Source organism: Aethalodelphis obliquidens, unplaced genomic scaffold (assembly GCF_003676395.1).
Source record: "Aethalodelphis obliquidens isolate GAN/ISIS:26980383/991018 unplaced genomic scaffold, ASM367639v1 scaffold6, whole genome shotgun sequence".
In the NCBI taxonomy this organism is placed as follows: domain Eukaryota; kingdom Metazoa; phylum Chordata; class Mammalia; order Artiodactyla; family Delphinidae; genus Aethalodelphis; species Aethalodelphis obliquidens.
This window is the reverse complement of record NW_020837950.1, coordinates 54,003,821-54,031,420: the sequence shown is the minus strand read 5'-3', so window position 1 is coordinate 54,031,420 and position 27,600 is coordinate 54,003,821. Positions and strand designations below refer to the sequence as shown.

Genomic DNA, 27,600 nt, shown 5'->3' with positions numbered 1-27,600 from the left:
TGTTTTCATAGCCAGGCTCATTTCTGATTTGGCATAAAATGTATTTCAATTTATCTCTAACAGATGCCCACAAATTCTTGCTAAGGTCTTAAATGATAATTAATATACTGACTGAAACAGGTTTAAAGTTTATATCTCCAAGTGCATTTATATTTTAAATGATACTCTTGGAAGCAGAAGCATATCTTTAAGTGCCAAAGCAATGATGCTATTGAAATTTGAAGTGATTCAGTTAGTTTTGTTCTGGGAGGGTCTATCCTTTTAATACTCATTCCTTTTGTTTTGAAAGAATACACTAATTTATTGCAAAAATTAAATGAACTCAATATTTCCAAGGCTATAAGGAAGCAACAAAAGCAATGAGAAAGAGAATTTCACCCAGTTTTGAAAAATATTTGTTTATTGACTGCCAAATATATTTTTTTGTTGTCTTGCATGATATTATTAAAATAAAGAATCATGAGAGAGTTGTTAATAAGTCAAGAATAAAACAATGCTCAACAATGAACATTTAAGTTAGGAATAGAGTTATTCACATTTCATTTAAATTTATTTAATTTTTTTAAATAAAATAAGATTAGGTGGATAATAAAGCATGTTTCTGAAGCATAAAACCATTCATCCAGTGGGGTCAGATGTACTAGAGTACAAACAGAAAATTCATCCTTTTGAGAACCAAAGGGGTTTTATGTTGATAAAACAGATGCGTCATCATACCCTGTACCCCGGCCCCCACCAGGCCCAATCCTGAAGCTGGGGTTCCGTTTATCAGCAATAAGTTGTGTGAGTTTTGAGCAGCTTCGTGGGTTTGCAGAGCAAGATGAAAAATTGGTCCTTGGAAAAAAAACGAATCCACAACTTAATAGAGCTGTCTATCATCCAAACATGTGTTGCTTGATGGGAAAAGTGCAGTTCATCATTATGCTTGTCAAGTGGAGCTTTTAGTGGTATCCAAATCAGCAAAAGCACTATGGTAGGAGCCATTAGCATTCCTTCAGAGTGTACATTCTGAGGTCAACATTTGGAATCAACTGCTGTGATTGTGTTTAGCTGAACTTTTACATTTGTCTGAACAGCAGGAAATATTTTTTCCCTCAAGAACCATGTTAAATATGGTGATACTTTCCTTGCCGCAGAGACTTTTCTAAAGGACTACTCTTTCTCCATTTTTAATAGGACTAAACTAAACAAAGGTTATATGCCAAGTCAATTATGCCCAAACATACCCCTTGCAATCACCAACTTCACCAATATGGTTCTGTTCATAGGTGTATTATGAAGAATAAACATTTATTAGGATACAAAAGATCTTTACCTTATATTGTGTATAATTATGCATTTTTATAATTTGTATAATTGTGCATTATTATGTATCTGAGTAAAAATTCTATTCCCTGAAAACATTCTTACTTGTTAAAATGAAATACATTGTCAGTAAAAAGAGTAAGTTTGCATGTAAAAAGCATTACTATTTATAATGCTGAATCTCTATCAGTGAAATTATCAACCAGTCTTCTCCTCAAGCCATTAGTCCTAGATTCATAAAATATGTGTCCTAGTGGAAAAGAACACCAACTCTGATGAAAGAAGACATAGGATTCAATTGTGTGGCTCCAAAGCTTGCTAACTCTCTGAACTTAGATGAGTTACATTACATCCTTAAGCTCTAGTTTTCTAAAGTGTAAAATAGAACTAATAAATTTGATCTCTCTAGATGGTTAATCAGGATTAGAAATAATATGTGTTAAGTTCCATGATGCACATACAGCTCATAGAAGTGCTCAAGAAGGGACTAATGAATAAGAATGCATTGACTTCCTACACACACACACACACACACACACACACACACACACACACACAAAAAGAACATGCCAAGTAAAAAGAAAAACCGTAAAATGTTAGTACTTTGTCTATAAGATGTTTGAAAATATCTGGATTTACTTTCAGTTTTTATCCACATGCTTGGCATTATCTTATCATAATCTAAGATAAACAATGTTTTATCTGTCTTTTCCTCAGTGAGTACACATTTCATAACTGAAATATGGAAGAGAAGACAAGCCTATTTATTGTTTCCCAGCAGAAGTAATAATACAAATATTTAAATATTAGTGGCTTGTTTTTATTGAGCACTTACTATACTAAGCCCTTTACATCCTTAAACCATTTATCCCTATAAAACATTAATGAGAAGTATAAATGTACTTCTACTTGTATGTGTTCAGATGTTCTGTCATTACTCTCATTTTTATGGATCGGAAAACAGAGACTCAGAAAAGTTAGGTAATTTGCCTAAAATCACACAGCTAGGACCAGAACTTGAACACAGGGATTTTGACTCCAGGGCTTGTGTTTTTAACCATTACACATACTGCCTATCTAGTCGATAGTCTAAATTCTCTACCATGAGCCCTACAGTGAAGAGAGAGAGGAGTGCAATAACAATTGACCTACAGTGAGTAAAGTCAGGGAGGAAATGGGAGAGACTAGGAAGAAGTGATAGAAACTTGCCTGGTCAGTCCATAAACCAATGTTGGGAAGGACAGGGTTTTTTTATTTTGTTTTCCTTCTTCTTCTTCCTCTTTTATTATTTTAAGAGTTATATATATGTAATATTCTTTAAAGATTTTTCAATCTTTAATTTTTAATTGTCAATTTTATGACCCAATATGTTACAAATTCAAAATTGAGTAAAACTGTGTTTTGCAAACTGTGATTTGAAACAACATGCCTATGTGAGCATGTAATATAACTCCCTTTCTTTGAAAACATTCCCTTAGAGACCTCATTCCACACCTAATACATTAGTCAGATGAGTGAGTTTCTATCCATAAATCCTGTATTCCCTTTCAGTGTCTCTCAGTTTAATCAGAGCACAAAACTAAGAGAGATATTGGTAATGTAGATATTTACCAAATACTGTGTTTTATTGTTTACAGCCCCTTGATCCACGTCAGGAAAGATTTATTTTACTGCAACCAAGTGAAAATGTAAAGTCAAGCCTTATTTAGGAAATTTAACAACATTATTTCATTTCATAAACTAAATCTGAGAAGAATGTCAGCTACGCTCATTTACTTTTATGATAAATAATTCCCTGGTAAAATGAAAAAAGCTCCATTTCTATTAACTTATTATTGATTCACGTCCACGTCTTCCAGAACTGACTAGAAAGCAAGTACCAGGTTTGAGTTCTCACAGAACCTTGTACTTAAACTACTTTGTATTGTGTATATGACGTATCAAGTGTGTCAGATTCCTGTTAGCGAAACTAAATCTTGTCTCATGGGCTGCATTTTCACATACAGTTCACTGACAAGTCCTCTTGGAAGATGTCAGAGTAAGTGGTAGAACCGAGACAGTCTCCTCTTTAAATTCCACTACTATATGTATTAAAATACATGAAAGAGAAAGAGAAGATAGCATAAATTAACCTATCTTATGCAGGGCTATTCTTAATCCATAAAATAAAGTCTTGGGACCTGGAGATAACTAAGACAGGATGAAATACATGATCTCAGACAAGTAAAAACATTTTGATGGAAGCTGGAAAATAGTCTATGATCTAGTAGCTCTTTCTGAAGCCCCAGCCCTTCCTCAGTTTTCCACTTCAGGCCTTTGGCAAAACTTCCCTCATACTTCTAAGACAAAATTTAATAAGCATTCCCTCACCCCAACTGGCTCTTAAACCAAAGACTTAGATAAGTCTGTGTTTATCAGCTGTCCAGTGAAATGGTCAGAATGGTCACTGGAAGGTACAGCAAGAGCAATGATGATGGTTAAAGTTTTAGAAATAAGTAAATAATCCTACTTTTAATGGGCTTGCTTTCCAAATTCTGAACTCCAACCTCAGCCCTTGAAGGGGGGTTTCCTAATAACAAAACTGAGTTTACAAGTTGATGGGAATTCACGTTCACAGTGGTACAATATTTTTGGAAATCAATAGCAAATAGCAATGTAACAGTTTCCGAATGACAAGGCAAAAGAAAACAAGGACCAGAACACAATGGAATAAAAATAATAATAAACCAAGAAAAATCTTAATAGTAGGAAGCAAAAGCATCTTGGAATTCAGTGCAGAAATTCAAACAGCAAAATGGAAAAAAAAGACTTGAGGACATATCTAGACTATGGGGAAAATAAACAAGAAATATAACCAGTAACTGAGTAAATAAAAAGTCGGAGAAAACTGTGGCAAAGAGTTGAATGGATTGCTCGACTTTTGTCCCAAGCCCCCTTGAATATGCCTTGCGTGCAACAGAAGCTGAGAAGATAAAATAACATTTCCCAGACTCTCCTTCAGCTAGGGTTCTGGGTGTGATTTAATTTCAACAAGCAGGTGTACCTGCGAGAAACTTGCACTTGAAATTGAATTAAATGGAGAGAGGCATTACACTGTGAGGCATCCATCTTGCTGGTGCAGATCTGGGAGATGATTCTCCTCTGGCTACAGCAGTTCTGCTGGCAGTTTCTTAATCCCAGATCACAGCTAAAGTGTGTAATCCTAGACCTAGCACTGGGCCAGCCCAATAGCTTCCTGACCCCTTTAGCTTCCTGATTGTGGCAAATGTTGCCAATCCCTTGGGTAGCCGGTTCTACAGTGTTGTTTGAAGTCATTTCTGGAGGCCCTGCCTAAAGCCTGCCTTTCCAGATCTTTCAACAATTCTGTAAGTACTTCTTATATTCCTTTTCTCCCTAAATTAACTAGAGAGTTTTCTATTTCCTGCAAATGAACCCTGAGCTGATACAGAAAGATAGAATCAAGGGCAAACATAGAAGGTAAAAAAGGACAAGAGCTAAAACAGCAACTATTTCTCAGATACAGAAAAGAAAAAAAGATGGACACAGATGCTGATATCTCAAGACAGACAGGAGAGACAATGCAGGAAAATGCAGGAACTAACACCAGATAAATTGTACGAGGTCACCATCTGCTAAGAATACAGGAGGAAAGGCAGAAGGGGATTAAAACTTGAGGACAATGAAGTTCAGAAAAACCACTGTAGAGTACGTACTAGGAAGTTAATATGAGAGAAATAAAAGCTTTGTGAAGAACTTAGAGGGAATAAAGTAAAATGATTATTAATATGCACTGTTGTTCAGACAAATGTTCTAAAAGGAGAGTAGATAATTTCTAAAATGAAGCGAGGCTTTTCTCCATTAAAGCATTGATAAGTATATGAAGAATTGAATAAGAAATTCAATTATACAAATTGTCTAAAAATAGTGAAAATAATTCTTAAAATGTATATTCAAGTTGGGTCATGGATGCAAATACAAGTAGACACTAGGATTTTTCAGTTATTCTACACTCAATTCCTCAATTCAAACTCAATAACCTGTTTCTCATATTGAGTTTTGAACATTATGAACTTTTCTGCTCTGGTCAGTAATATAGGTCCAGATACTGGGCAAAACGTTTTCCTTTTGGATGATTGTCTTTATCCTTAGGGACCAAGTCACCATAAAAGTAAAAAGCATTCCTGGTAGCAACTTTGGAAAGATTCCTGAAGTAAATAACTCTCTTTTAACAGGAATGAGGGCCCTAATCCATGGGGCTGCATACTTAAGAATCTGCATACCAATGTGATTCCACAGGCAGAAACGATGCTGCAATATAACTGCTATGAGCCGTTATAAAGCAGCCACCATGATGCTAGAAAACCAACAAGTACAAATATGGAATGGTATTCTCTGCTCTTCTTTTCTCCCTAAGAATGTAAACATCCCAGCTCTTTCAGAAAAACACTGATGGACCAGAGCCTTAGGTAGGACATGTCCCTGTCTGCTTTTTTGTTTGATTAAATTGTGAAAGATTGCACAGAGGCTTTGAACTATAGGCAGATTCTTTTTATAAATATTTATACAGAATATTTTTTTAAAACTTTTAAAGACCTCATTGAAAAAGCACATGTAAAACCTAAAAGATTAGATAAATAAGTAGTCAGTATAATCAGGATGACTCAGAAAAGAGAGCAGAAGTAGAACTCGCTGTTTGGGTTTCTCAAGTCTCTGTTCATATTTATTAACTGCACGCCCAACAGTTAACTAAATGATTATTATGCTGCAGTACCTCATCTATTAGGAATTTAGTTATCTAAAAAACTAAGTAAGCTCAACAGTCTTTTGAGTGGTCAAAATACAATAAAAAAGTTCACTAAAACTTCTACACATCACTGTAAGTGTCTGGGATCATTTTTCAGTCTATTTGCTCAATTTTAAACAATTCTGATAAGCATTTTGTTTAGTTTACAGAAAATTAGAAATGGGGAGACAAACATGCACACTGTATAAAGATGTCACAGTTCACACACCACCAAAGCAAGGAAGCAAAAGGCAACATTTAAAAACACATGAAAATCTTTAAAAAAAAAAAAAAAAGACTCAGAATACATTTAATGAAAGTGTAAAAAACTTTCACATGCTCAATGGGACTTAGTGCCTCTGCTGTATTTGAGTAAAATAATGGGCATTAATAATAATGATCGCAATTCATTTAAAATATTTAAATCACCTTAGTAGCCTAATTAGATGCAAAAACACATGTGACATCTTTTAGAAAGAGTACCATTCCAAACAGCTAAAATAGAAGTTTTTTTATTTAAAGGTAAAACTAGGCCTGAGGCATTGTCATATTAATAAAGTGAAGGAACTGGATTAGAATTCATAATCTGAGGTCCTTAATACTTTGCTTGTGTTGGTGTTTTTACTGAAATTGTTTCATTTCAGACACTGAATATGTCTCATGTACCCTGAAAAATGTATCTGTTTTTCCCTACCTCTAGATATGCTCGTGCAGGGGCCGGGAATGTTAATCAAGGACTATGTTCTTTCAGGGAAGGGCCAATTTAAATAACCTCCTCCAAAGTTTTAGTTAACTGGAACTTCAGTCAATCATTAGTATATAAAAATGTGTGACCTAAAGCAGCAATTCTCAAACGTTTTGGTCTTAGGACCCATTTACACTCTCAAAAATAACTGAGTACTTAAAAAATATTTTGTTCTTGTGGGTTCTATCTATTGGTATTCACCATGTTAGAAATAAAAAGATATTTAAATCTTTTGTTTATTAATTTAAAAATAAAATAACAGTATGTTAACACAAATGTTTTATGAAAAATAATCATGTTTTCTAACACTAAGATAATTTGATGAGAATAGTGACATAGTTTTCTATTTCTGTAAATCACTTTAATGTCTGAGCTTAATAGAAGACAGCTGAATTCTCATGCGTGCTTCTGCATTCATTCTGTTGTGTTACATTGTGTTGATTGAAGTGTATGAAGAAGATCTAGCTTCACATAGATAAACAGAAAAGGGAAGAGTATTTTAATAGCCTTTTCAGATAATTTTGGATATTCCTTGATACTACATCAAATTCAGTAAGTGGCAATTTCTCAAACTGCAATGTGGAATCTGAAACCATAGCAATGAACTTTCCATACTTCATTATATTAAAATTCTTTAGTCTGTTTTGCACTTTGCGGTACGCGGGCCTCTCACTGCTGTGGCCTCTCCCGTTGCGGAGCCCAGGCTCCGGACGCGCAGGCTCAGCGGCCATGGCTCACGAGCTCAGCCGCTCCCCGGCATGTGGGATCTTCCCAGAACGAAGCACGAACCCGTGTGCCCTGCATCGGCAGGCGAACTCTCAACCACTGCGCCACCAGCGAAGCCCCTGTTTTACACTTCGGATAGATCTTTAGTCCATCATGATTCTGTTACATCACGCACTAGTCATAGAAAATATTGGTTCACTGAGTTATACAGATCTTCCAAACGTTGACACATTTAATCATACAGTATACAAAATCCCACCTCTTAATCTCATCAGTGATCTCAACAGAGAAGTCTTTAAGTATTGGGAAGCTGTCAAATTCACGGTGGCAGGTGCAACTTTCTAATTTTCCCTTGAAAGCTCGAATACTGTCAGTTGTTTTCCTCGAAGTGACAGGCTCACTTGGCTCATTTTCCAGAAGGTGTCTACTGAATACCCAAGTCTAAATAACCATAGTTTGTCTGTCAGTCATTCTTTAGGTAAAAATGATGTTCCATGAAAAAAATGACTAGTTGAGTTTGCAATTCAAAAAATTATGCACGTGCTTCCTCAACACAAATATTCAGAGTGCTTTACATGTATCCTCATTTTGTCATGCAGAATATTAAAAAGATGTGTGCTCAAGATTTAATAAAATGCAAACTTTTACAGCTTTACCAAGGACATTCTTACATGAAACCAGCATCTTGTTTCTTAAGTCAAATGGTGACAGTGATGAATACAACGACTTCTAGTACAGGTAGGTGTCACTGCCTCAAATGCTAAAGTGTCATCCACCTTTGCTTTTACACCATCAGTGCAAATGTCAACAGAGTGAAAAAAGACAAACAATGTCTTAGTACCATTATGAAAATCATTTAGATATCACAGATCCCCTGAAAGCATCTGAGAGACCCCTAGAGGTCTACAGACTACACTTTGAGAACTACTCATCTAAAGGGACAGGGATGCGTGATATGCATCTTTGCCCTCTTGGGTATCTGAGTTTGAGAAGAGGAAATTTCATCAAAGGCAATTCAGAGACAAACAAGAGTAAGGTCCAGCCTAGGGAAGAAAGGCTGACAGAAGCCAGGAAGTGATACCTTTTAAAAGCATGTGCTAAGAGAGCATGCCACAACCATGAATTCAGATAAAACATCACTCTGGTGATCTGAGGAAAAGGAGAAGCAAGCAGTTTCAGCCCAGATTCCAAGTACATTCTCAGAAGAGAGGAGAACAAAGGGGAGAATAAAATCTTAATTGGGCTGGAGTGTCAAGGGTGCTTTTTTTTTTTTTAACATCTTTATTGGAGTATAATTGCTTTACAGTGGTGTGTTAGTTTCTGCTTTATAACAAAGTGAATCAGCTATACATATACATATATCCCCATATCCCCTCCCTCTTGCGTCTCCCTCCCTCCCACCCTCCCTATCCCACCCCTCTAGGTGGTCAAAAAGCACCAAGCTGATCTCCCTGAGCTATGTGGCTGCTTCCCACTAGCTATCTATTTTACATTTGGTAGTGTATATATGTCCATGCCACTCTCTCACTTCGTCCCAGCTTACCCTTCCCATTCCCTGTGTCCTCAAGTCCATTCTCTAAGTCTGCATCTTTATTCCTGTCAAAAATAACTTCCATTCAGTTTCCAAACTACTGGCTGGTTGAAATTCATTGAGAGCTGTGACTGCAATACAAAGATCTTTGTATCTTTTATAACCCAATGTATGTATTGTGAATATAGGCGTGCAATAAATATGTGCTAAATACTATTTTCTATGTATTCTTTCTTTGTAGTCTCTTTTAGGTTTAAGATTACTACAAAAATATCATGTGATTAATGGGAAATTCCCAGTGTATTTGTGGAAGAGAATTGGTCCTATCAAATACTGGACATCAGAGATAACTGAGTTTTCCCCAGCAAAGGGGATGGCCACACCATGACTCAATAAGCAGCTCTGCAGCTGCTCCTGCAAATCACTCCGTTTCACCATCAGTCTCCTGGCCCCATAAGAGGTAAGGTCACAGGTAACCAGTAAAACATAAAACTTTATGTGGGTTTGGTTGCACTTTATGGAGATAAGCACATGAGCAGAAGCAGTGTGAGGCGCTGGAGCTGAGGCACTACCACAGGTGCTGTTGCAGTTCCTATGTGCTCTGTCTGCCTTGGAAGCTCCATGTAAGCTGGGTAGGCTATGGAAGTGGATTGCCAAATCCCGTACTTCAGGAAGGGAAATCAGGGTCATGCCAAGTGCCCTCTGTGTCCATGTAAGTGTTCTGTTGATGCATTTTAAAACCAGTCATGCTCCTTGCTGGGATTGACCAATTATTTTCCTATTTATTTCTGATTAAGGAGAGCCTACATGAATGTCATCACCTTGCCAAAAAATTCTGGGTCAGAGCCAGCCAAGGAGAGCCTTCCAGAGGCAGGCAAGAACCCTCAGCTACTCTCACTTTTTACCTAGCTGGAGGTCAGTGTTGAATTTACAAAGGAAATAGAGTTGGAGCTTGAGGCTTTGCTTATGTTACCTTATTTAATTAATTAGTTAAGTAATAATCCTACATATTCACTGATTGTCTTTCATGGACAGAGTTCTGAGGTCTGAAGTACAATCATGAGTATTGCCCTCAAGAGCTTTATATTCTAAGATAGACAAGAAAGTAGATAAGTGTAACCCAATGTGACAACTGCTATGATTAAAGTTAATGCAATATGCAAGGGGGAGCACACTGCAGCGTCACAGCCAAGGATAACTGGACGAGGGAAGATTTTCTAAAGGACACATAAATATTAGCCTCACGAGGAAAGGTCAAGGGGAGTCAGAAACACAAAGGCCTAAGAACCTAGCATGCAGCAAATTCTCAGTCAGTGCTGGTTGGATGAACTATCTTTTCACAATGCAATGCTGCCTCCTATTAATACTGCAGTTTCTTGTAGAGCACTTCAAAACAAATGCCTGTTAGCTCACCTACAAAATGGCTAGGAAAATCCCATCTTTGCTATTCAAACAGCATTGGAACCACCTGGGGACATGTTAGAACCACAGAATTCCAGCCCCCAACCCAGACGAACCACAGTCTGCATTTTAAGATCCCCTGGTGATTCATGTACACATTAGGGTTCAAGACTGTGCTGTTCCAAAGGCTTGTCAACCAGTGATGGCCTTCTAGGACAGTGGTTTATAACCTTTGGGAACATCAGACTCTATGGAGAGGACTTTCAAAATGCAGAAATCCAGTTTTTATTCCCTTTTCTTCCACAAAAACCAAATCTTGGGGGCTGGGACCTATGTATCTGCATTTTTAACAAACTTCCCAGGGAACCCTGAGGCCTGTTCTTTGACACAACCTGGTGTTATTTTCTATAGAATACTTTAGGGAAATACGTTAGGGGCCAACCATTTTTCTGTGTGTGTGTGTGTGTGTGTGTGTGTGTGTCTGTCTGTCTGTCTGTCTGTCTGTGTGTGAGACAAAAAGGCAGATCCTCATTGAATGACTTTCTTCCAAGTGATTATGTTATTAACTCTTTTGAGCTTCAAATAACCATAATTTTCAAGGAGACTAGAAGATGAGTTTATGATCATTAAGTGGTTTTTTTTTGCACATTCTTTTATTTTAACTATATAATTTTTATGGTTCTGAAAACAAACATGATCCAAAGTCAAGACTTTCTGGATTAGAAGTGGTGAACATAATATAAGCTAGAATGCTGCTAAAGGCCGCCTATGGGGAAAATTATAATCCACATTTTATCCCTAAGCAGATCATGCAGGCAACTAACTAGCTCTTCAAAACTACTCTATGTAGCCTGCAGCCATATAAAAACTCCAAGTACCATTTCACAGTACTTGTGCTAAATGTATAATGCAAATATAACAACACATTCAAACTTTGATTTACTTCAACTCTCAATATAACTTTTATTCTCTAGCTGGTCATAAAATTTAACATGCTGAAGACAAGGAATTCCCATTTGTTCTTGATTTTCATTTGAAACTAAATATTATGAAATTTTCATTTCTTCTCTATTATTACCTAAACCTGAAGCAAAGAAATGGCATTATCAAGCCTTGTTTTATAGGAAAAATGATCTCCACATTAATTAAATTAGTTGAGCATAATATAGCATCTTCTAATATTTGAAGGAAATGGAATAGTCAAATGGCAGATAAATATATTTAAGTATTTTAATGAGTTGAAGTTCAGTATAAAAGCACTTGGTATAACTCAAGCACACTACACAACATCCTCTATAAATTATACTTTTAAAGGAAAAAATAAACCGTATTAATTTCTTCAGACAAGGACTTTACTACTTTTACAAATTGTTTGTAAAAGAAAATTTAAGCAATATTGTCTCCTCCTCTTCCCATGAAACAATTTGGATTTGAATGAAAATATCAGATCACTACTTTTTTCAAATGAAATGGTTTGGCACTATCTTTCATAGTAACACAACATCTCTGTTACTGTTTGATCACATTTGTATTTGTTAAGACTCGCTTTCATTCAGAGTTTGCTTTAGAGAGAAATAAAAAGCCTCCATTTTGAAGGCATTCAACCATTCACCAAGTACTGTCTCCAGGAGCGGGTACTGCTCTGGGCTTGCCTTCCCCAGGCTAACTCCGGAGACCAGGAAGAACTTGGCAATTGAACCTAAATCTTAAAAGGCTGGTTATATGACATGCCTTGATAACCACAGAGAATCATCAGGATCCAGAGTGAGAGGGGCACTAAACCCACGAGGATTGATTTCATCCAACAACAAATTATGTATTAAGCATGTAGTATATGCAAGGTACTGTACTCTGAAACATATGAAGATTTTTATGGCAGAGTTCCTGAGCAAAGCTCTCAGAAGTGGAAAGCTGTTGCATTATCTGCTGCAGAATTTAGCCACCAATTTCTTTCATTTATTTGTCCGTCCTTCCTCTCCCCTCTCTCCCTTTCCTCTATCCCCTCCTCCCCTTCCCCTCCTCCTTCTCCCTGCCAATCTCTACCCCCCCACCTCTTTCTCTCTCTCTCTCTCATAATGATGTCTCTTATAAATTCTCCATGGACTACAATTATAGTTGATGGACTCAATCTACTTGTCATTTACAATGGTGTGAAAAGAGGTATCTTATGCTTGAGCCTACATTTAAGATCCATTCTCACAGATTCCTTTATTAACACACTTATATTTGACATGTCTATAGTCGTTGAAACAAAATATACACAGCAAAAGTATAAGACGATGTTATTAGCATATAAGTATATAAGCCAGATGTTCTGTCTGTTCCCCCAAATCAGTGTTTAAAAAATTGAGGGCTTCCCTGGTGGCGCAGTGGTTGAGAGTCCGCCTGCCGATGCAGGGGACATGGGTTCGTGCCTCAATCCAGGAGGATCCCACATGCCGCGGAGCGGCTGGGCCTGTGAGCCATGGCCGCTGAGCCTGTGCATCCAGAGCCTGTGCTCCACAACAGGAGAGGCCACAACAGTGAGAGGCCTGTGTACCACAAAAAAAAAAAAAAAAAAAAATTGAAATCCATATTAAAATAGGAAAATATAATTGGAGGAAATATGAATTGACACTCCTGCATTAAGAGCTAAGATAGAAACATGAAGAAGACCCAGGCCACAGGGAGCCTGACACTGGTGATAAGTACAATACTGTGCTGTGCTTTATAGAGTCCAAACTGAATTGTGGATTTGATTCCGAAGACTGTAATTATTTGCTAAGAAAATGATGACCATATTATGAAATCTAGATTCTGGCTTGTGTCATATAGGGCTTATATATAAATCTAAGTTCTTTATTCAGTCTCTGTTGTTCAATAATTTAAAAGCCAACCTCAAAAAAAAAAAAAAAAAAAGCCAACCTCTCAGATAAAACGGTATTACTTTCAGTTTTTTAACATTTTACTATGACCCTTTTCGCCCCATGCCCTCCATTTAAAAAAACGTTACTAGATCCACCAGAGGGCAGACAGCAGAAGCAAGAACTACATTCCTGTAGCCTGTGGAACAAAAATCACATTCACAGAAAGATAGACAAGATGAAAAGGCAGAGGGCTATGTACCAGATGAAGGAACAGGATAAAACCCCAGAAAAACAACTAAATGAAGCGGAGACAGGCAACCTTCCAGAAAAGAATTCAGAATAATGATAGTGAAGATGATCCAGGACCTCAGAAAAAGAATGGAGGCAAAGATCAAGAAGATGCAAGAACAGAAACTAACACATCATTGTGAAGCAATTATACTCCAATAAAGCTGTAAAAAAAAAAAAAAAAAAAGAAGATGCAAGAAATGTTTAACAAAGACCTAGAAGAATTAAAGAACAAACAAACAGAGATGAACAATACAATAGCGGAAATGAAAACTACACTAGAAGGAATCAATAGGAGAATAACAGAGGCAGAAGAACAGATAAGTGACCTGGAAGACAGAATGGTGGAATTCACTGCTGTGGAACAGAATAAAGAAAAAAGAATGAAAAGAAATGAAGACAGCCTAAGAGACCTCTGGGACATTAAATGCGAAAACATTCGCATTATAGGGGTCCCAGAAGGAGAAGAGAGACAGAAAGGACCCGAGAAAATATTTGAAGAGATTATAGTTGAAAATTTCCCTAACATGGGAAAGGAAATAGCCACCCAAGTCCAGGAAGCGCAGAGTCCCATACGGGATAAACCCAAGGAGAAACACACCGAGACACATAGTAATCAAATTGGCAAAAATTAAGACAAAGAAAAATTATTGAAAGCAGCAAGGGAAAAACAACAAATAACATACAAGGGAACTCCCATAAGGTTAACAGCTGATTTCTCAGCAGAAACTCTACAAGCCAGAAGGGGGTGACATGACATATTTAAAGTGATGAAAGGGAATAACCTACAACCAAGATTACTCTACCCAGCAAGGATCTCGTTCAGATTCGATGGAGAAATCAAAAGCTTTACAGACAGCAAAAGCTGAGAGAATTCAGCACCACCAAACCAGCTCTACAACAAATGCTAAAGGAACTTCTCTAACACAAGAGAAGAAAAGGACCTACAAAAACAAACCCAAAACAATTAAGAAAATGGTAATAGGAACATACATATTGATAATTACCTTAAACATGAGTGGGTTAAATGCTCCAACCAAAAGATACAGGCTTGCTGAATGGATACAAAAACAAGACCCATACATACACTGTAAAAAACACAAACACATGGAGGCTAAACAATACATTACTAAATAACCAAGAGATCACTGAAGAAATCAAAGAGGAAATCAGAAACTACCTAGAGACAAATGACAACGGAAACACTATGATCCAAAATCTATGGGATGTAGCAAAAGCAGTTCTAAGAGGGAAGTTTATAGCAATACAAACCTACCTCAAGAAACAAGAAAAATCTCAAACAATCTAACCTTACACCTAAAGGAACTAGAGAAAGAAAAACAAAGCCCAAAGTTAGCAGAAGGAAAGAAATCATAAAGATCAGAGCAGAAATAAATGAAATAGAAACAAAGAAAACAATAGCAAAGATCAATAAAACTAAAAGCCGGTCCTTGGAGAAGATAAACAAAATTGATACACCATTAGCCAGACTCACCAAGAAAAAGAGGGAGAGGATTCAGATCAATAAAATTAGAAATGAAAAAGGAGAAGTTACAATGGACACCACAGAAAGACAAAGCATCCTAAGAGACTACTACAGGCAACTCTATGCCAATAAAATGGACAACATGGAAGAAATGGACAAATTCTTAGAAAGCTATAACCTTCCAAGACTGAACCAGGAGGATATAGAAAATATGAAGAGACAAATCACAAGTAATGAAATTGAAACTGTGATTAAATTCTTCCAACGAACAAAAGTCCAGGACCAGAAGACTTCACTGGTGAATTTTAGTCAAATATTTAGAGAAGAGCTAACACCCATCCTTCTCAAACTCTTCCAAGAAATTGCAGAGGAAGGAACACTCCCAAATGCATTCTATGAGACCATCATCACCCTGATACCAAAACCAGACAAAGATACTACAAAAAAAGAAAATTACAGACCAATATCACTGATGAACATAGATGCAAAAATCCTCGACAAAATATTAGCAAACAGAATCTAACAACACATTAAAAGGATCATACACTATGATCAAGTGGGATTTATCCCAGGGATGCAAGGATTCTTCAATATACACAAATCAATGTGATATACCATATTAACAAAATGAAGAATAAAAACCATATGATCATCTCAATAGATGCAGAAAAAGCTTTTGACAAAATTCAACACCCATTTATGAAAGTGGGCATAGAGGGAACTTACGTCAACATAATAAAGGCCTCCAGAAAGTGGGCATAGAGGGAACCTACGTCAACATAATAAAGGCCATATATGACAAACCCACAACAAACATCTTTCTCAATGGTGAAAAACTGAAAGCATTTCCTCTAAGATCAGGAACAAGACAAGAATGTCCACTCTCGCCACTATTATTCAACATAGTTTTGGAAGTCCAACATAGTTTTGGAAGTTTGGGGAATGTAAACTGATACAGCCTCTATGGAGAACAGTATGGAGGTTCCTCAACATAGTTTTGGAAGTCCTAGCCATGGCAATCAGAGAAGAAAAAGAAGTAAAAGGAATACAAATTGTAAAAGAAGAAGTAAAACTGTCAGTGTTTGAAGATGACATTCTCTATACATAGAGAATCCTAAGATGGCACCAGAAAACTACTAGACCTAATCAATGAATTTGGTAAAGTTGCAGGATACAAAATGAATGCACAGAAATCTCTTGCATTCCTATACACTAATGATGAAAAATCTGAAAGAGAAATTAAGGAAACACTCCCATTTACCATTGCAACAAAAAGAATAAAATACCTAGGAATAAACCTACCTAGGGAGACAAAAGATCTGTATGCAGAAAACTATAAGACACTGATGAAAGAAATTAAAGATGATACCAACAGATGGAGATATATACAATGTTCTTGGATTGGAAGAATCAATATTGTGAAAATGACTATACTATCCAAAGCAATCTACAGAGTCAATGCAATCCCTATCAAGTTACCAATGGCATTTTTTATGGAACTAGAACAAAAAATCTTAAAATTTGTATAGAGACACAAAAGACCCCTAATAGCCAAAGCAGTCTTGAGGGCAAACAACGGAGCTGGAGGAATCAGACTCCCTTACTTCAGACTGTACTACAAAGCTACAGTAATCAAGACAACCTGGTACTGGGACAAAAACAGAAATATAGATCAATGGAACAGGATAGAAAGCTCAGAGATAAACCCACGCACCTATGGTCAACTAATCTATGACAAAGGAGGCAAGGATATACAATGGAGAAAAGACAGTCTCTTCAATAAGTGGTGCTGGGAAAACTGGACAGCTACATCTAAAAGAATGAAATTAGAACACTCCCTAACACCACATACAAAAATAAACTCAAAATGGATTAGAGACCTAAATGTAAGACTGGACACTATAAAACTCTTAGAGGAAAACATAGGAAGAACACTCTTTGACATAAATCACAGCAAGATCTTTTCTGATCCACCTCCTAGAGAAATGGAAATAAAAACAAAAATAAACAAATGGGACCTAATGAAACAAAAGCCTTTGCAAAGCAAAGGAAACTACAAACAAGACAAAAAGACAACCCTCAGAATGGGAGAAAATATTTGCAAACGAATCAACGGGCAAAGGATTAATCTCCAAAATACATAAACAGCTCATGCAGCTCAATATCAAAATAACAAACAACCCAATCCAAAAATGGGCAGAAGACCTAAATAGACATTTCTCCAAAGAAGATGGCCAAGAAGCAAATGAAAAGGTGCTCAACATCTCTAATTATCAGAGAAATGCAAATGAAAACTACAATGAGATATCACCTCACACCAGTTAGAATGGGCATCATCAGAAAATCTACAAACAACAAATGCTGGAGAGGGTGTGGAGAAAAGGGAACCCTCTTGCACTGTTGGTGGGAATGTAAATTGATACAGCCACTGTGGAGAACAGTATGGAGATTCCTCAAAAAACTAAAAATAGAATTACCATATGACCCAGCAATTCCACTACTGGGCATATACCCATAATTCAAAAAGACACATGCACCCCAATGTTCATTGCAGCACTATTTACAATAGCCAGGTCATGGAAGCAACCTAAATGTCCATCGACAGACGAATGGATAAAGAAGATGTGGCACATATATACAATGGAATATTACTCAGCCATAAGAAGGAATGAAATTGGGTCATTTGTAGAGACGTGGATGAATCTAGAGACTGTTGTACAGAGTGAAGTAAGTCAGAAAGAGGAAAACAAATATCGTATATTAACACATATATGTGGAACCTAGAAAAATGGTACCGATGAGCCGGTATGCAGGGCAGAAGTTGAGACACAGATGTAGAGAACAAATGTTTGGACACAAAGGGGGGAAAGCAGCGGTTGGGGGGTGAGGGGTGGGATGAATTGGGCTATTGGGATTGACATGTATACACTGATGTGTATAAAATGGATAACTAATAAGAACCTGCAGTATAAAACAAACAAACAAACAAAAACTAATACTAAACTTTCTTTGGGTTATTTGTATGGAAATATGTTAATATAAATGTTTCAGACATTACATGAAATTTCTAAAATTCTTATATGTTCTGGTATAATGTTATAAGTCATAATTCTAATTATTACTTTAAAATGTATATCTCAGAAATAACTAAATTTCCTTGTCAATTGCATTATTATGAACTTTCATCAAATCTTTAACCATGGTCACTTTTAAGTCTTTTGTCATTTACATACAGTTCTGGGTGTACTCTGATGCTTTTGCAAATATGTTCTTATAAAAGGGTTTCATCTTCAAGGAATTCATGGAAAAGACTCTGACAAGTACAGGTTTCTGGTAACTGACTATACTGCTGAACTGAATGAATAGTCATTTTCAGAACTCCAATGGAAAACTGATGAATTCATAAAAGTGCTAACAAAAGCTCAAGATTAAAAAAATTAATTACATGGGACTGAGTGAACTGATGAGGATGATTATAATTTTTGTGGCTTTCTGTTTGAATTAAAAAAAAAAATCCCACAAGGATTCAGGCAAAAAATATACAAATCAATTTTCACTGCAAAGTAAAAAAGCTGTTACAGTGGAGGATTACTGGACTGAATGTCAATATTATGACGTAGTATGAGTATGTTTCGTGTTTGGTGAATGCAATCATTGTTGCTTTTATTGTGGTCATCCATTTACAATGCTTGGTGTTAGTTTATTTATCTCTTGTAAAAATAAAATACTGTGTGTCTGTGGAAAAAAAAAAAGTTACTAGTATTGGATTGGCCAAAAAGTTCCTTCTGTTTTTAAGTAAAATAAAAGACACATTTTTCATTTTCGCAGAGCTTTATTGAAAAATATATTCACTGTTTTGTTCCACTACCTTCTCCCATTTTTCAGGCAACTTCATAATTCCATCTTCCCAAAATTTATCTTTTTGAACAAAGAACTGTTCCAGGTGCCTTTTACAGTCTTCCAGGGAATTGAAATTTTTTCCATTAAGAGAATTTTGTAAAGACTGAAATAAACGGAAATCCGAAGGTGCAGTGTCTGGTTAATATGGCGGATGAATCAGAACATCCCAGCCAAGCTGTAACAGTTCTTGCCTAGTCATCAAAGAAACATGCGGTCTTGCGGTATCCTGATGGAAGAGTATGCGTTTTCTCTTGACTAATTCCAGATGCTTTTCGTCGAGTGCTGCTTTCAGTTGGTCTAATTGGGAGCAGTACTTGTTGGAATTAATCATTTGGTTTTCCGGAAGGAGTTCATAATAAAGTACTTTCTTGCAATCCCACAATATACACAACATCACCTTCTTTGGATGAAGATCGGCATTTGGTGTGGTTGGTGGTGGTTCATTTTGCTTGCCCCACAATCTCTTCCGTTCCACATTATTGTACAGCACCCACTTTTCATCACCCATCACAATTTGTTTTAAAAATGGAACGTTTTTGTTACGTTTAAGTAGAGAATCACATGCGGAAATATGGTCAAGAAGGTTTTTTTCGCTTAACTTATGTGGAACCTAAACATCAAAGCGATGAATATAACCAAGCTGGTGCAAATGATTTTCAGTGTTTGATTGGATATTTTGAGTATGTCGGCTATCTCTCGCGTGATATAACATTGACTGTTCTCAATATCTCGATTTGATTGCTGTCAACTTCAACTGGTCTACCTGACCGTGGAGCATCGTCCAGCGAGAAATCTCCAGCGTGAAACTTCGCAAACTACTTTTGACACATTCGATCAGTCTCAGCACCTTCTCCGTACACTGCACAAATCTTTTGTTGCGTTTTTACCTTTCTTGATATAATAAAGCATAATATGCCGAAAATGTTGCTTTTTTTCTTCCATCTTCAATATTAAAATGGCTACACAGAAATTCGCCAATTTTGATGTTTTTTTTTTAAATGCACACTGATATGACAGCTGTCACAATACAGTCTAACAAAATTGTTTTGAATAAATTAAGACAACTAAGCGCTAGTAGAGCCATCTTATGGAAAGAACTGAACGAACCTTTTGGCCAACCCAATAAAATAGGCGTGTGCCTTCTCATATACCTTTGGGTTTTTGGTTTGTATTAGGAATTTTCTGGGTCCTCCTTATCTCTTTTTTCGTGTGTGTGTGTGTGTGTGTGTGTGTGTGTGTGTGTGAAGAGAAATGTCTATAAGCCGCTTGACAGTAGACATGACATCTTTCTACCTGGTACAAAAAGCCAAATGCACTTCCTAATGTGATGTCTATTAGCCTTAGAAGCCCACAAACGCAATTAAAAAACATTAAAATGGTGAAGCAACAAGGCAAGATATCAAGGGGACCAGAAGAAATATGAACTAATGTAGGTGGCCACAAAAATTGTTATAAGCATACAGTAAAGGAAAGCCTGGTAGATAATAACTGTAGATTGAAAGACAAATGGTAATTAGGGAAACAGTGTCTGTGTGTTGTAATACGCTGGCTACAGCAGATTACCCTAGCTCTCATAGCTAAATGGAAAAGCTATTAACATAATGGAGCAGATGTATCTGTTACAAAATAAAATATTACAAGTATTATAAAGAAAATTAAAAAATAAACAACAATCTTGTTTTGGGGGGATTACCTAAAATTCAATTTATTGTTTTATATACAGATATTAGTGATGTTCAGTAGGTCTTTAATTTATTAGTTTCTCCTTTGATATTGACATTTTTTGATAGAATAAGTATGTCAGATTGTGAGGTGGTCATGTTTTTTCCCAAAACACATTCCTTTATTTTCCTTGTAAAACTGCCTAAGAACTGGGCAGTCATATGATTTCTCTAAGTATATCCTAAGGCTTCCATGAGCATTCCTAGAGCTTACAGCCAAAGAAATAGTCCTGGAATTTCAGATATTAAAACTTTCTTCACAGCCAGAAATTTCTGTGATATTTGGGTCATTGCACACAAATTTACTGGATAATTTGTATTCTAGTAAAAGACCTATGTAGTCCACTTCTGCTCCTAAGAGTATTCATTGTGCTACCTTTTCGATGAACACTCTGATTCCATCTTGAACAACTTCTTCATCAGAATCTTTTGTCTTCATATATTGTAAAGTATAAAAAAAGGCAATGGTTAGGACATCAACTTTCACACCTTCATGTTCAGTCTTAACTTTAAGAAGTTGTTTTTTTTAAAAAAAAAAAGTTGTTTTTTGTTTTTTAATTAATTAATTTATTTTTGGCTGCATTGGGTCTTTGTTGCTGCGCGCGGGCTTTCTCCAGTTACAGAGAGCGGGGGCTACTGTTTGTTGTTGTGTGCGGGCTTCTCATTGCGGTGGCTTCTCTTGTTGCGGAGCACGGGCTCTAGGCGCGCGGGCTTCAGTAGTTGTGGCTCGTGGGCTCAAGAGCGCAGACTCAGTAGTTGTGGTGCTCGGGCTTAGTTGCTCCATGGCATGTGGGATCTTCCCAGACCAGGGCTCAAATCTGTGTCCCCTGCATTGACAGGCGGACTCCCAAACACTGCGCCACGAGGGAAGCCCTTAACTTTAAGTTTTGTGTTGTTTACTGCTGATAGCGTCAGGGTGAGTGTGGCCTGAGTGGGTTGCTGCTTCCCCTTCCCCTCAGCTCAGATCTTCTTCTTGCTAAGGAAGACGACATCTTTGCCTTTCTGGTGCCCCAGAGACTCTGGCTAAAAGCTCAGTCAACCCAGATTCCCTCCATAGATAGACAGTGGGCCAATGCATTTTTTTTTTTTTTTTTTGCTATCAAACAATTTATTCTCTTTGTAGAACATAATAATTATATTTGCTGAATGCTCCAACTGGATATGTGTTCCTAGACTAGCTTGGTGTTAATGTTATTTCAAAACAATTATTTGGTTATTCTCAGCAATGTTATCTGCACATATTATTTTCCAAAGGTAGATATTTATTTTCCATTTTAAAACTTGCCTTGGTTATAAAGAAAAGTAATTTTTAATAGATCTAGAAACTGGCAGACCTGGGAACACTGACTCCTAAGTCAGAAATGGAGAAAGCCAAGAAGCAACATAATTTGCTCTGTAGAATTCCCTAAAGACTCAGGAATTTGTGGAAACAGTTCCCTCTTGAAGTAAGGATGAGGGTAGGGATGAAAACAGCAAGGCTAGTTTAAAAAAAAGACATGAGAACCTCCCAATACCATTTTCCTATTCCCCAAGTCAAGCAAATGTCCTTTATTCACCCTGCAGGACAGCAGGCACAGCTGAGGGTGGGTGTACCATAGGGAAAATAGAGGCTTACGTGAAAGATTAACTTCTAGATCTTCTTTTTTTTTTTTTTTTTGGCTGCGCTGGGTCTTCATTGCTGTGTGCGGGCTTTCTCTAGTTGCGGCGAGCGGGGGCTACTCTTCATTGCAGTGCGCAGGCTTCTCATCGCGGTGACTTCTCCTATTGTGGAGCACGGGCTCTAGGCACACAGGCTTCAGTAGTTGCGGCACAAGGGCTCAGTAGTTTAGGCTCGTGGGCTCTAGAGCACAGGCTCAGTAGTTGTGGTGCACGGGCTTAGTTGCTCCACGGCATGTGGGATCTTCCTGGACCAGGGCTCAACCCGTGTTCCCTGCATTGGCGTGCAGATTCTTTACCACTGCGCCACCAGGGAAGTTCCTAACTTCTAGATCTTAAGACAAACCCCGCCCCCAGCCACGCTCCCATCCAGGCTCCCAGAACTCTGGCAGCTGGACTTTATACCCTTCTAGAAGGAGATTAGGAGATTCTGATTAGCCTGTTAATTAGATATTAGAGCTTCACCAAGAAACGGCCCCACCTGCTCACCTACAGTAAGCAGGTAGCAAGAAATTGGTCTTCTAATCTAAGGGAAAGCCTCTATTATAAAAGAGACCAAAACAAGCAAAAAGCAAACATGGAAATTATGCTGGGAGAGGAAAACATCAAAAAACTTATCACTAATATCTCCAGAGTGATATGAAATTCATGAAACAGAAACAAGATGGTACAGAAAAGAATGAGAAAGACTCTTGGCAATTAAAAATATCTCAGCAGAAATGAATAGTTTAGTAGAGAATTTGTAAGATAATGTTGAAGAAATTTTCTAGAGGGTCCTAGAACCTAGCAGGTTTAAATAGCAAGACGAAGAGATGAAAATAGAAGAAAAAAGCTAAGTTACACAATGGATACTAATAGTCCAATGTATAAATAATAGAAATTTCAGAATGAGAAAACAAGAATGAAAGAAATCATCAAATAAGTAATTCAAGAAAATTTCCCATTATTGAAGTACAAGTTTTCTAGACTGAAAGGACCCATGCAACAGATGAAAATATGCCCAAACCAAGGCACATCATTTGAAATTTCACAAGAAAATCTTATGTTTCCACGAGAAAAAGTTACATACAAGGGATTAAAAAAATCAGAATTGCTTTGGACTTCACAACAACACTGGAAACTAAAATACAGACTAATACCTTCACAATTCTGAGAAAAATATTTCCAGCCTAGATGTTATACCTAGATAAATTATCAATCAAGTTTGAGGATAGAATAAAGATAATATCAAAAATACTAGATCTCAAAAAACTTAGCTCTCATCCCCCTTTCTTAGGAAGCAATTGGAAGAAGAATGCCATGAAAATGAGGAAGAAAAAGGGAGACATGGGGTCTAGGAAATAGGGAATTGACTCAAGAGAAAGGAAAGGGAATCTCCAGTATGATTAAGGGAGATTCCAGGAATTAGGTGTATACCTGGCAAAGAGAGCTACCATTCCAAATTAGAACAGATCAGAAGACTGTAGGAAGGATGTCTCCAAAACAGACAATATTAATAGAGTTCCTAATACATTTGAAAATATCAGGAGGATTACTTAGATGCAGAGAGTTTGGGGGTGAATTAATGATAAATACTTAGAAAACTGAAAAGAAATGACGGCTGTTAATTCTAAGGAGAAAAAATTTGTGAAAGAAAGGAAAAAGTACTCATAGCATACTATATGGCTTAACTTCATAATATAAGCACTGGATATTGATTCAATCAAAATATGATACAGTTATATCGGGAGGATGGAGCAGGGGCAAAGGGAATTATGTGAGCTTGAGGCAGGGAGTAGGTAGGGATAACAGAGCTATGATCTTCATTTTCTATAGTGGTGAGCAAAAGGATAATGTTTACAACTAAAAAAATAAAGAAACAGCACAATAAGTGTGTATTTTATAAATAAGAAGGAAAACAACCAAAGGTAAAAATGTTGCCTTTGGGAAATCTAGACTTGATGGTTTTTCATCACATCCTTTAGAGATATTTGACTCTTTAAACTAGGTGCATGTAACTTTGATAAAGATTAAAAACTAAATTTAAAAAGGCATCATGGCTTTTTTCCAAATTTTTGTATTTTTAATATTCTGGTTCTAAGGTATACTGGATTCAAGTAACCTGTGAATCTAAACTTTGTGTAAATAAAAGTTGTCTTGATTTACTCAAAATTCCACTGTAGAATATTAAATAATCCGTGGGATTTATGGACATGAAAGATTAGCCACTTGCCTAATTCTTCAGTGAAAAATGAGTATCTAGCTAAGGAAAATACTAAAGAGCTGTTTTTATTTCGGTATCTGTCCTTAATCTACCAACCAGTATCAAAACATGAGTATATATAAATGTGCTTGTGTTTTATCTATAAAAGACTGTGTTCTAAGATTTTGAGGTGAAGTGGATTTTCTTTTTCTTTTTTTTTTCGTGTCAATTGATCCATTCTTCCTTTAGCTGTACATGGAAGGGGCAGGATGGTGCACAATTTCAAGGGACATGCATCACATTAGATACACATTAATGACACCCCCTATAGGGCACAAAGTCAAGGAGAAAAAATGGTGGTTATGAAATGGGAGTGACCTTTGACCTCTTGAGAGGAAAGTGTGAGGGTAGAAAGAAAACCAGTGTGGAAAAATATTCTACAATGGAGAGCTCAAGAAAATTCCACTTCATTCCACTCATTTCAAACCTTAGACCTAAGAGACTTGTGCCCCAGTGAATGACTTCAGAGTTTTGGTGCTTAGAGATTTTCTAGATTTATGTCTCAGCAGCATTGAGAGAGAAGGAAGGGAGGGAGGGAGGGGAGAAGGGAAAAAGAACAAGACACAGACCCTCTGTGCAAATGATATAATTGAATTCTAAAGGCGGAATTAAATGTTTTAATAAGTTCAACTTGCTGAACTTTTGCTTCCTCTCCCTCCTTTCCTCCTCCCTTCCCCTTTCTCCTGGCATCTAGCCCTGGCAACTCAGACAGTGATGAAGTCATAGGCTTCAAAATATGGCCATGGTATGAAGACAGCAGCAAAAAGTTTTAAACAGCATTTCAGCACCACACTGCAGGGCCGAGAAGGGAACCTTGTGTAATGTGAGCAGCTATGAGCTCGTGCTATTTTATTAAGGTTGGCCATCCCTGGGGGTTTCATTACGTGTGTGTGTGTGTGTGTGTGTGTGTGTGTGTGTCTTCTGCAGTCTCCTATTTTATATGACAGTCATCAAGAAGTCTTCCTTTTCTCAGACATGCCAAAAGGAGAGTGGAGATAACTCAGTGTTAATCCTAACTCTGGGGTTCTCACCTTTGAGCAAGGTCTTTGACATTAAAAGCAAAGAAAGATTAAAATGAGAATGACCTCTGACATCCCCTACTTCTAGACTTAGCCTCTGTATGTATCAGTTTCTTGCTCCTTATCACTTCATTAAGTCACTAAACCTTGCTACCTGGAAGGAAAGATTGATGGAGTGATAATGGATGGCTCTCGTCACATTGTGGCTGTGCTCTCCCATTTGCTTATTAAAGGAGACTGGCTTTTCCTCCAGGTGGACCCAGATTCTGGAGCTCCTTTCTGTTAATAGGCCATTCTCCGAAGCTCTTTAACTTTTCCCTTGCCAGATCCTTCGAAGGAAAAATAACTTCTTAGGCCAGAACATGGTGGAATTTAATATCTCTACTTCAAAACCTTTTAAAAATACCAGGCAACAGTGCAAAAGCTTGAAGATAGTAGTAGATTAGAAGGAAATTCTTCTCTGTGTTTAGAATCTACCTTGTGTTTCCCAGAATGTCCATCTTGTTTTCAAATCTGATTTTTCCTTCAGAACCCAGACCAAATGGCTGCTCTTCCTTCATGGAGCCCTCCCCCTGATCACCCCACTTTACCTTCCAGGCAGGAGTATCTGCAGTCTATGAACTCAGTAAAAATGACTTTGGGGGCTTCCCTGGTGGCGCAGTGGTTGAGAGTCCGCCTGCCAATGCAGGGGACACGGGTTCGTGCCCCCGTCCGGGAAGATCCCACATGCCGCGGAGCAGCTGGGCCCGTGAGCCATGGCCGCTGAGCCTGCGCGTCCGGAGCCTGTGCTCCGCAACAGGAGAGGCCACAACAGTGAGAGGCCAGCGTACCGCCAAAAAAAAAAGACTTTGAATTTATCTTCTGGCACTATTTAACTTTTATTTTAATTATTAGAAAACACATTATCTCCACTTCTAAATTGTGTCTTCCCCCAAACAGGAAACTTGTTTAATCTCCTTACTATCCGGACATGTAAATTAGTAAGAACAATAACCACAGCTAAACCATTTGCCATACATACACTATTTCTAACCCTCACAACAACCCTGAGAGGCAAGGACTATTAAGTCTATTTTGTAGAAGAAACTAAGTCTCTGAGAGAGTAAGTGGCTTGCCCAGGATCACATTGTCAGGAAGTGGCCAGCATCTCACTGAACTTATCATTCAGCCAGAATCTGTCTTCCTCACACTCTGCTACAAGTTAGAAGGAAAGAAATGAAGGAAGGAGAGAGGGAGGAAGGGAGGAAACAAAAAGTTAAAATCTCAGGATTTTACCCATTTATTGGAATAATACTTCACAGACTCCCAGAGTAGTGAGAGATTGAAGAAATTTAACACAGCCTATCCTCTGCTTTTTACACAGAGAATAATTGAGACAAAAGTGGTTAAGATCGCTGGTCAAGGTTACACAGCCAGTGACACAGCTGGGACTAATGCAGACCTTAAGGATCCTGACTGCAATTCCCAAGTTGCTTTCTCTGTAAGATGTAAATTTTGAAGCAGGCACTAAAACATTAAGATATTTAAAACAGGATAGCAGTTCATAGACATATAAGCTTGATCGTTTGCTTAAACTTTTGTTTACTAAAGTCCTCTGGCTACTAAGAAGCAAGGATTTGAATTTCTGTGTTTCCTTGAATAATTTTCTCATCTCCAAACAGATAGGATAATATATAAAATATACAAGATAACATAATTTTCTTTTGTCGGATCACCAAAAAGGCATGTTATGCCTTTAAAACGCCCTTCACTACTTAGCAGTCCTAACAATACAAATAGTGAATGCTTCATCTGTGAGCACCCTGCTAAATGCATACTTTTGAACAGCACAAAGGCAGCAAAGTTTAGAATATGACCAAGCTAGTGAGGTGTGGGTATTAAAAATCTATATATGGAAAAAAAAAAATCTATATATGGGCTTCCCTGGTGGCGCAGTGGTTGAGAGTCTGCC

The 27,600-nt window shown here is 37.3% G+C and overlaps 1 protein-coding gene and 1 long non-coding RNA gene across 2 annotated transcripts in view; one reads left to right on the top strand and one right to left on the bottom strand.

The window, feature by feature from the left end:
* SYNPO2 (synaptopodin 2) overlaps positions 1–27,600 on the bottom strand; it is a 169,341-nt gene that overhangs the window by 38,599 nt on the left and 103,142 nt on the right. The window lies entirely within an intron of this gene.
* Positions 1,437–27,600, top strand: part of LOC113619054 (uncharacterized) — a 164,753-nt gene continuing 138,589 nt past the window's right edge. Inside the window, exons 1-4 of the long non-coding RNA XR_003432261.1 lie at positions 1,437–4,670; positions 8,210–8,297; positions 9,332–9,550; positions 9,888–10,005. This is a non-coding gene — a long non-coding RNA (uncharacterized LOC113619054). The remainder of the gene's footprint in view (positions 4,671–8,209; positions 8,298–9,331; positions 9,551–9,887; positions 10,006–27,600) is intronic.